Genomic DNA, 11,027 nt, shown 5'->3' on the forward strand with positions numbered 1-11,027 from the left:
TCACACAGCAAAGGTGGTGTCGAGTCTTTTAGACGAATTAGGGGCAAGGAGCCTGGAGTGGTGTGTGAAGGGTGTGGACATGAATATCACACGAATGAAGGCAAAGCTTTCAATGCTCTCCTTGGACTTGGCGACCGCCGATGAACTGTGGGAAGCTGTACAACACGAGTGGCAACATCTTCAAAGTGACACAGCCTTCATCGAAGCTCTCTACGGATCTTTGCCAGAAAGAATGGAGGCCGTTATTCAAGCCGGCGGAGCCATTACCCGTTATTAACTCACCAAACGTGCCAGAAAAGCTCAAGCTAATACTAATATATTGGGGTACTTTTTGTGTGCAATCAAATTTTGTTACGCCCCACCGCGGTGGCTCAGTGGTTACGGCACTCGGCTGCTGACCCGAAAGACGCGGGTTCAATCCCGGCCGCGGTGGATGAATTTCGATGAAGGCGAAATTCTAGAGGCCCGTGTGCTGTGTGACGTCAGTGCATGCTGAAGAACCCCAGGTGGTCGAAATTCTTGGAGCCCTTCACTACGGCGTCCCTCATACCCTGAGTTGCTTTGAGACGTTAAACCTCGATAAACCAAACCAATCAAATTTTGTTACCATTTGGCGAGCGTCCAATAAAACATTTCAACCCACTGCTGCATGCAACTTTTCTCCGTTCAGAAAAACAGGGATGCAGCAAAACACGTATCAGAAAACAATGTTGCTTTTTCTTGGGCGTGACCGCTATTACAGGCGCTACAGTATCGGTGCATGATCACTGGCATACGTCCAGAGCATATCATAGAAATAGAGAGAGCGAGAAGAATTTTTCGCACGACTGCACGCGACACATTGCCACGTTCTGCGTGCCATGATTGTCTTATAATCGCTAGCAGCCGCTGACACGCAATCAGCTGCCGTTTCGCAGCAACGTTAGCGAGGCGGGAGTGCCAGCAGTTAGCGGAACGGCGGCGCCCTTTCCACCTTGTTTTGTACAGCGGCCGCCGCGTTTCGCTGCCAGCAGGGTTCGAGGCTATCGGGCACGCACTCCTGTGTTCCTGCTCATATTGCTCACGATAGTACATCGAGAGGAAGCGGAGAGATGCGCAAAACCAATGCACAATTTAAGTAATACCGGGCCGAATTGAAACGCGTACACTAAGGCGTCTTTCATTTTTGAAGAGTTTGGCATGGCATATATATATATGCGTACGTATAACAACTCAAAATACTTCACAGTCACCGTTTGTACTGAACTAATTAATCAGACTATAATTTATCACTGAAGCTGAATATAGCGATGTGAAATATAGAGTCGCATTGTGTGGTGTCCACGTGCAGTTTTCGCTCGTTATCCCTTTTAAAATGTGCGTTTAATTCAATATGCAATCTAGATGAGACAGCAATGGAATAAATGTTATGCAAAAGGAGCTAAGCAATGCCGCGATATACCGGGTGTTTTTTTTTAGAAGGTCCAAAATTTTTAAAGAAAGGTAAATTCCTTTAGATTTATTTTAACCCTGGGGCTATACTGAGGGCTACGGCGGACACCAGGTAAGAGGCAAACTACTTTAATTAGTTCGCTGATTAACTGAATACGTTAATTAACTTTTATAATTTTTATTTTAAGGGATATGTTGTATTAGCAGTATTGGAGATCGTCTTCCCAACAGTCCAGCCAAGAAAAAAGATTTTCATGAAGAAAGTTTTTGCGCGCGTTACGAAGCGAGAAAAAGTCACCCTGGTAGGCAGCTTCACACTGTGACACAGCGTCTGTGAGCGCCTGTGACGTAGCTCGCTCCGCCCTGCACTTTGTGTCAATGCGTTTTTGTTCCAGCGCGGCATTCCGTGAGGCCGCGGAGCGAAGCGAGATAAGCAGCGATAGCGCAGGCCGCCAGTCCGGGACGCGCGACGCAAAGCGCAGGGCGGAGTGAACTACGTCAGAGGCGCTCGCGCCGCTGCGTTACGGTGTGAAGATGCCTACCAGGGTGACTTTTTCGCGCCTCGTAACGTGCGTGAAAAATTTTTAATGAAAATTGTTTTTTTTCTCGGTTGGACTGTTTAGAGGACGATCTCCAATTCTGCGAATACAACATATCCCCTAAAACAAAAATTAGAAAAGTTAATTAACATATTTAGTTAATCAGCAAACTAATTAAAGCAGTTTTCCTCTTGCCTGGCGCCCGCCGTAGCCTCGAGTATAGCCCCAGTGTTAAAATAAATCTAAAGCAATTTACCTTTTTTTTTAATTTTGGACCTTCTAAAAAAATCACCCGGTATATCTATACACACAGGGCGGAAACAGCAATTTCGGCGTGCTACGTTACACACTAAGTTGAAAATGGGCAAATATTTCGCTCAAAGAAGGCAATGTACAGTTTTATGAGACCCTGTAACACCTGACACACCGCGCTGTATTTTAAGCACGGCCGGCCTCTCCTCCTTTTCTCTTATTAAAATTCCTTTTCTGCCCCTCATCAACCGTGGAAAACGTCAATCACATGATAAAGCGATGAGCATTATATCTCCGTATGGTCATTGCTTATTAACAGCATGCGTCACAGTTTTAAACAGCACAAAAAAAATTAAAAAAAAACTCGATATAAAACGGGCTTATAACCTTGGATATACAACAACAAACCTGTTTTTATCAACGAAGAGTTGTACATCTCTTAATCACGTTTCGTCAGAAAAGAAAAGCAGAAAAGGCGGAAACAACGAAGAAGTGTAGAGAGTTGTTTTGGTTTGGTTATGGCTGTTTAACGTCCTAAAGCGACTCTGACTGTGAGGGACGCCATAGTGAAGGGCTCCGGAAATTTCGACCACCTGGGGTTCTTTAACATGCACTGACATGGCACAATACACGGGCCCCTAGAACTTCGTCTCCATTGAAATTCGGCCGTCGTGGTCGGAATCTAACCCGCATCTTTCGGATCGGCAATCGAGCGTCATAACCACTGATCCACCGCGCAGTGTAGTAGACAGTTCAAACCATTCGTAGCAAAGCAGTGTCAAAAATAAAAAAGCGGTCCCAGATAAAGGGTAATCAAGACATACGAAAATCGCAGGAAAGACGGCAGTAATCATTTTCCATAGAAATTGAAAGAGCCTGCACGTGTCCGTTTATAAATCGCAGCGCTTCATCAAGGAGTGAAACCGAAAGTTTTCTGGCACAGGTCTCTCTTGCGTGAGAAATAAAAAAAGAGCTTGGATATCTCCCGGTCCATTTTGTCTTCGGCAACTGCAATAAACTTATTTTAATTCAAGCGTCGTTTACAACCACACATCTCACAATGGCATGCCAAGAAACCGCCGCGTTTATTTTTTCCTCTAAATTGGTTTTCTCTGGCCCTATCGTTATAGCATCTTTCCGTTTCTCCAATTTAAACGCTATTGCAGCTAACTGGGATCTTATTTTGCCCACTTATTGACGTGCTTCCCACAGCATGACTCGTACTTTCGACCACCATGCATTGCACAGACTTTGCCAAGCTTGCAGGGGGCATAGAAGACCGCGAAAATGTGAGAACTATTTGCCATCTTTTTAATATTGTGCGGCAGCGTGTGAAAACACGGAATAACCAGTCTTTTCGCTTCATGCTTCGCTCTTCTGTCTGTGTGTTATTTTGTATAGAAGGCTTTTTAAACTTCTTTAAAAAATAAATGCACTTCGATAATCATCACTAATTAGGCGAGCCACATGGTCATCACAGCTTTCACGTAAAAGGTGCGGGCAAGATTTATTGAGTGCTGCCTGAAGATTATTGCCAGCTACAGCCCTTTTATCAGCTTACAATGAGCGCTATCGAAAGGTACCGCACTATTCCTGGACCTGGGTAACTACATCCAGCAGACATGTGACTCAGAGAACTTGACGAGGCCATCTAAAAACTGCATCACGTTGTAAACAGGAAACTCATAGACAAACTTGAGTCCTCCTGGCAATGTTCTGTAGATTTACAACAACATGAACTGATGGGCCAGTTTTTGAGACATGATTTGTGGTGCAACAGGGCAACGGCACGAGGCAATCGGAAGAGTGGGGATGAGACAGCGCTGTGTCTCATCACTTCTCTCCCTGTGACTTCGTGCCGTTGCGCCGTTGCACTACACATCAAGTCCTGTAGATACATAGGATTTCTACAGTGGTAGACACCATGCTGTTAGGTTGCACCTCTTGTAAAAAGGCAAAGTAATCATCAGCGCAGTGGTACACCCTCCTCACATGCAGGCCACTAACGTTTTCTTGAATTCCTTGGTCCATCGCTAGCACATATACCGGGTGTTTTTTTTTAGAAGGTCCAAAATTTTTAAAGAAAGGTAAATTGCTTTAGATTTATTTTAGCACTGGGGCTATACTGGAGGCTACGGCGGGCGCCAGGCAAGAGGAAAACTGCTTTAATTAGTTCGCTGATTAACTAAATATGTTAAATAACTTTTCTAATTTTTGTTTTAGGGGATATGTTGTATTCGCAGAATTGGAGATCCTCCTCTAAGCAGTCCAACCGAGAAAAAACAATTTTCATTAAAAATTTTTCACGCACGTTACGAGGCGCGAAGAAGTCACCCTGGTAGGCATCTTCACACCGTAACCAGCGGCGGGAGCGCCTCTGACGTAGTTCACTCCGCCCTGCGCTTTGCGTCACGCGTCTCGGACTGGCGGCCTGCGCTATCACTGCTTATCTCGCTTCGCTCCGCGGCCTCACGGAATGCCGCTCTCGAACAAAAACGCACTGACACAAAGTGCAGGGCGGAGCGAGCTACGTCACAGGCGCTCACAGACGCTGTGTTACAGTGTGAAGCTGCCTACCAGGGTGACTTTTTCTCGCTTCGTTAGGCGCGCAAAAAATTTTTTCATGACAATCTTTTTTCTTGGCTGGACTGTTTGGAAGACGATCTCCAATTCTGCTAATACAACATATCCCCTAAAATAAAAATTATAAATGTTAATTAACGTAATCAGTTAATCAGCGAACTAATTAAAGTAGTTTGCCTCTTACCTAGTGTCCGCCGTAGCCCTCAGTATAGCCCCAGGGTTAAAATAAATCTAAAGGAATTTACCTTTCTTTAAAAATTTTGGACCTTCTAAAAAAAACACCCGGTATTTCACACAGTGCTGGAGCAACTGAGGAGCATGTACACATTCTGGACTTCTGTACATAAAACTGATCATTGAAGCTGATCGCTGTGGATTCTAGATAGAATTAAAGTATGCCCATAAATTGATCGCAACGGAACGCGGCGCTTCATAGAGGACGCAGCAAATGGCATCGAAGCATTGCCCAACTACGAGCTGTTACGTAACGTCTTACCATCCAGCGTCTACTGCTAAAGCGTTAAATATAGCGACTGATGCCTTCACGACGAAACGTTGCAAAATCAGTGATGACAATTTTGAAAAACAACTGCTGCTGAAATATAACAAAGTGCAAAAAAATATTAAGCAAGCCGCACTAGTTTTTTCTAGTTTGAGCGAGTTCGTGGTATTACACTAAAGTTCGAAGAAAGGTAACACAACAGTAATCAATTACTGTTCGGTGATTATTAAGTTACTTTCCTGGGGTGGTATTTGACCACTGTAACTAGTTACATTTCAGATGGAGTAACCGTAATTGTAATCGGCTACCTATTTTCTGAAACGTGTACAAGACAGGTCCAAGTAAGCCTAGAACGTCATCATAAATTTATGAAAGCATTTCGGCATCGGCGGAGCTTCTCTCAGGTAAACGTGGCTGCATGCAGGACGCCTGGCCGGTCCCAACTACGCAGGTCGCTGGAATGAAAGGATTTCAAGGGTTCAACAGCTTTTTCCCGCAGGAGCCTGTGTCATTTGCTGGTCTTGGCGCTGCTGTTGATGCGCTGCCTCGTGGAGGTCTGTTCTCGCCGCAAAATGTTAGAATTCCCGCTCATCAGTAAGGAAATCATGGCTACTCTGAAGTCCTTCACTGGCAAGGGCAGTGTTAGTTCGTCACTAGTGAACATTGTCGCAGCAATCCAACCACTGCAACGAAAGGATGGCAAACCGCCTCGCATCGTCGTAATGCTTACCTCTCGTGTGCGCACAGATATGTAGTTGAATAAACTGAACACAGTCAGACGAGGTGGCATCTACGTCATTGAGAACTTCACGGCTCAAACTATGTGACTGCTCTGGCCGGAAAATGAGGTGGCGCAGTTCGTCTTACAGTTATGAGCGCAGCTTACACTTTCTTACTATGCGCGCAAACGACTGCGTCCAAAACCTAGTTTATACCCCCGCATTCGGTATGCGCACTCTACATCTTGCGCCTATGTTTCACTGATAATGATTGGCGATGCTGGCGGGGTAACGTGTACTATTCGTTATTGCCAACACCACCGGCAAGGTCTGATATTTTAGCAAAACCATCTTACGGACTATTCATTTTAATAAAAGGTAGGGCTCCGCGAATAAGTCAGAATTGGAAGGAGGCTCGCCACACTTTTCTCCTTGGATGCTAACCATACGCCGCTTGATGATTATTTTGCTCCGGCAATGCCTTCCTCCTTTTAAGGCAAGCACCCTCTGGTTGGTTCCTGTAGTAAACAACCACTGGTTACGTATTCCTCCTCTCTGGTCATACCCTTCTTCTGGCATGGTGACCACCGCATAGGTGGCTCTAACGGCAAAGCACACACCTTTTATGCCTACTACTACGACTACTAGTAGTATTACTACGACGCAAAACAGAGGAAAGTATCACGCTTCGCCGCTGTCGCTGTGAAACAGTGCAGCTTAGTGAAAAACTATTTGCTGTCACCCGAGAGCTAACACTGAAACATTTACGTTACACACTCGTAACCATCCTGTGACTTTTTTTGTGACTAACGTCAGATAACAACCCACCGTTTCCAAAGCCACCTGCCATGGCTAAGATGCAAGGGCATCAGATGCATTCTTGGCCTTAAAGGATATCAAATTAAATTTTCCTGTGTCGATGTAATACCGCATTTTAGCCGCAAAGGCACTATTTTTTCTAAAAATGGGGCGGTGGTAAGCTATAGAAAAAGCGAAAAACAAAACGCAGGTGTCCCCATGATCGGCTGGTTTCGCCAGTGAATTTTGATGTGTCGACAAAAGGTGTTTAGGAGATGACCTAAGAGGCAACGCTGTACCATCATCATTGACTTTTAAACGATCATCATGTGATCAGTTTCGAAGTATACATTACGTATACATTGACACTGACTACATGATAATCTTAAGTGAATTTTTTTAGCAATAGATGTTTTTTTGCTGACGAACAAACACCGACATACCCAATAAGAGCCACAGGATGTAAATTTACTCAGTAAAAAAACTGCACTGAGCTATCCTCGCGGGCCTTCCAACCGCACATCGTGAGCAACGGCTGTCTAGAGGGAGGTGGACACTATGGATAATTAAGCGGAACAATGGGTGAGGTGCGCTTCCGAAGTCAGCCCCAAATAATCACGAGAAAATCGCCTGCCATCTACTTCCGGTTCCGGTTCTAAAGATTTATATGCCAGTGTCATTGCGATCTCTGCGCGCCGCCATTGCTGTGCCCAGCAGCCCTAAAACATTTCGACCCCTTCTTTAGCGGCAACTGCCCGCACTGTAGTGCGGTGTCTTCGGACACCTATCACATGGTGTGGGCCTGCCCCTCCAACCCGGCCATTCCCCCCATCCCCAACCCAACCCGGGAGGACTGGGAGGCGACCCTGCTCGGCTGCCACGATTTACAGGCCCAACAAGCCTTAGTCGGGCGCGCCCGGGCGGCGGCTACCGCCACTGGGGTCCCAAACTAGGGACCTCCACCTAGTTTTTGTAAGGATCAGTCCCTTACGGGCTGATCCAAACACCTCCTTCCCCTTCTGAATAAATGTTTTCACCGTTTCATGTTTTCACCATCGTTTATTCCATAATGTATTTGCTCTGCCACATAGTTCAAGCCGCATTATCATCGTAAGATCAGCCCATGCGACGCTTGTGCGTGTCCTGTGAGCAGAAAGTGACATTCGTGATAGGTACGCGTGTTCTGTCGCGGTTAGTATGTCGGCACTGGTTGAGTGTTGTGCATGTGCGCTGCAGTCGGTTTGACGTGCATATAAAACAGTGTAACTATCGACCCTCATGGATCCTTTTCTTTAACACAATTGAGAGAGCGGGAATAACTGCAGTTCAGCACACGATAGATGTATTTTCCTCACAGTGTGTAAAAGCTGTCAGTGTGCTAGCAGACGACCCTTATATGGCAATGTGCGCACAGCGTTGCTCGGCACATCGCATGGTGTACTCTTAGAAAGCCTCGTACCATATCTGTGGCGCGTGTACGCTGCAGTCGGTTTGACGTGCGTTTGAACTAGTTTAACTCATTGCGGTCAGGCATTTCTTTTTTTTTTCCATAAAGTGGAGAGCGGAAACACGTATAGTTGAGTAGCCTACAGATGTATTTTCATCACAGCGTGTAAAGGATGTCAGTAGGTTGTGAACGACCCATACTTGCCAGTGTGTTCACAGCAGCGCTCAATACATCGTATGGCACACTAGTAGAAAGCCTCGTACCACCTGTGTGGCGCATATGTGCTGCAATCGGTTTGACGTGCGTTTGAACGAGTTTAACACATGGTGGTCAAGCATGTGTTTTTTTTTTTCGCCGTAAAGGCGAAAAAAAGCAAATGCTTGACGACCATGGGTTAAACTCGTGCGTTAAGTTAGGTGGGCGGAAGAGAATAAGAAGTTTGCGGGGATAGAGTGGCGGCAACGGACAAAGGACAGGGTTAATTGGAGAGAAATTGGAGAGGCCTTTGCCCTGCAGTGGGTGTAGTCAGGCTGATGATGATGATGATGATGAAAGGCGAGAGACGAAACACGTAGAGTTGAGTAGACTATAGTTGTTGTCGAGGTCACCCGGAAGGCCACCGCTGCCACGTTTATTGGAGGGCTGCCGGATAAAAGATTGCGGCAGAGCGGCGGCGGCAGCGTCCAGCCGACGCCAAGGTCCCGAGCGTTCTCTGGCGCGGGCTAACGGCCCGTCGTCCTCTTTGGCTTTTCGTCAATGACGGCCGCGCGGGTCACTACAGGGCTTCCCCCCCCCCCCCCCCCCCCCCTCAGATAGTTAGTGGGCATATGTCGAAAGAGTCGTGCAGGGCATCCGGGGTCCGAAAGCGAGGCTCCGGCGGGCGGTTCTGTCTGTGGCGTTGCGGCCCAGGGACGCGTAGTGGCATGCGAGTAATGTGGGTCGGCGTGCTAAGCGGGCTCAGTGCCGACGGTTCTGGTGCAGCAGCTGACGGACGGCGCATGGGGTGTGGCACAGCAGAGATAGCTAGGTGTGCCGGGAGTCCAGAGGGTCGCGCAACTGCTACCGGCCCGAGCTGCCCGGCAACCAGGCGGGTGGCTACTGGTGTCGAGCCGTTCATGAAGGGGACACCGGTGAGGTAGCGGCAATTGGAGGCGGCTGCGGCACCGTGGCAGCAAACAGGGGTACGTCCGCGGGCCTTGTCAGCCTAGGCATCTTGCCAGACGGCGGCTGATGACGCTGCAGTGGGGTTGGAACCTGAATCTGCTGCGGACGGGAGGAGGTGGGTGGTGGTCTCCCCTTCAACTTGCCTTTGGCGGCGACCGAGGCACTGGTGTCAGGCTTCTTTGAAGATGCTAACACCGAGGCAAGGGGGGGGGGGGGAGAAGGACCCACATCAGTGGCCTGGTCGGGCTTGAGAGCAAGCGCTGGCACCGGTTCAGGATCTATTTCAGGCAAAGTAGGGCTGGCGGCAACCGCCATGCTTGTTACTGCTGTCAACCAGTTTGACCTTGTCAACCTGCTCCTGATGACGTTTTGTGATTTGCAGGCATTTTGAGGGGTGTGACGAGCAGGCTTGGTCTTTTCCGAGGGCTCTTTAGCATCCGCTAGCCGCGGTTTCAACCTCACAGCAGAAGCCTGGAGAGCTGTTGGCTGTTGTGATGGGGCAGGCAGGGATGACGAAACCCGCGACACCGTTGCTGCTGCAGAGCCTTCCTCGTCGTCAAGAAGCGGTGGCGACAACGTCTTTAAAGGGCGATGTGGTGGGAACTGCGCAGAACTGGTGTCTGGGTTGAAACTCTTGCAATGAGACGCAGCAGGGGCATCGTTCGACAGGGTCGCGGGCGGCAAGGAAAAAGTGCAAGGAGGCCGGTCCAAAGGGCTCGAGAGCCCGTGTTGATCCCACGTGGTGTATTGTCGAGAGGGACGGCCGGTCCGGAGACGCTGGGCAGGAGTGGCGGGGAGGCGGCGGCGAGCTGCCGAGGCGGGAAGCGTTCTAACGAAGGCTGCATGGGCGACAATGAGGCAAGTGCGGGGCCACATGCTGGCTGGGCTGAAAGCGGGTCTGCAGCGTCGTAGAGCTTCAGCGGGACATAGCTGGCAGCCCACGACAGAGCAGTCAGTCGACGCAGGAGGTCGGGTGTGAGGATATCGCTGAAGACTGCGTGTTTGAACGGCTGGATAGTGATGCCATTCATGTACCATTTTCGTGTGATTGTGTTGTAAAGTAGCGCGCTTAACAATGATGCAAAACCAACTAGCCCCCATTTTAGCACAGCGCAGCCTCGAACTGAGCGAACCACCCGCCAGTGTCTTGTCGCCGGAACGCCGACAGCGGCGGGTAAAAGCCTAGGTCCTGCCATCCCGCCATCCTGGAACGCCGCTTGGGAAGAAGGGGAGGTTCGCCGGGTCACCACGATGTGGAGGTCGCCCAGGAGGCGGCCGCGGCCACGTTTATTAGACGGCTGCCGGAGAAGAGATTGCGCCAGAGTGGCGGTGGCAGCGGCCAGCCGAGGCCAAGGTCCCGAGCGTTCTCTGGTGTGTGCTAGCGACCTTTCGTCCTCTTCGGCATTTCGCCAATGTCGGCCACGCGGGTCACTACAATGCATGCTCATCACAGCGTGTAAAGGATGTCAGTGGGTTGCGAACGAACCGTACATGCGAGTGTACTCGCACCAGTGCTCAACACATCGCACGGCATACTCATTACTCATAGGCTTGTACCCTGGCTGCAGTCGATTTGACGTGCGTTTGAACTA

General features: G+C 48.8%; 1 pseudogene; it reads right to left on the reverse strand.

Moving 5' to 3' along the window:
- Positions 1–10,639, reverse strand: LOC149362741 (uncharacterized; annotated as a pseudogene).
- Between the last annotated feature and the right edge of the window lie 388 nt (positions 10,640–11,027).

Source organism: Amblyomma mixtum, chromosome 2, assembly GCF_055824585.1.
Source record: "Amblyomma mixtum isolate Tamu chromosome 2, ASM5582458v1, whole genome shotgun sequence".
In the NCBI taxonomy this organism is placed as follows: Eukaryota; Metazoa; Arthropoda; class Arachnida; order Ixodida; family Ixodidae; genus Amblyomma; species Amblyomma mixtum.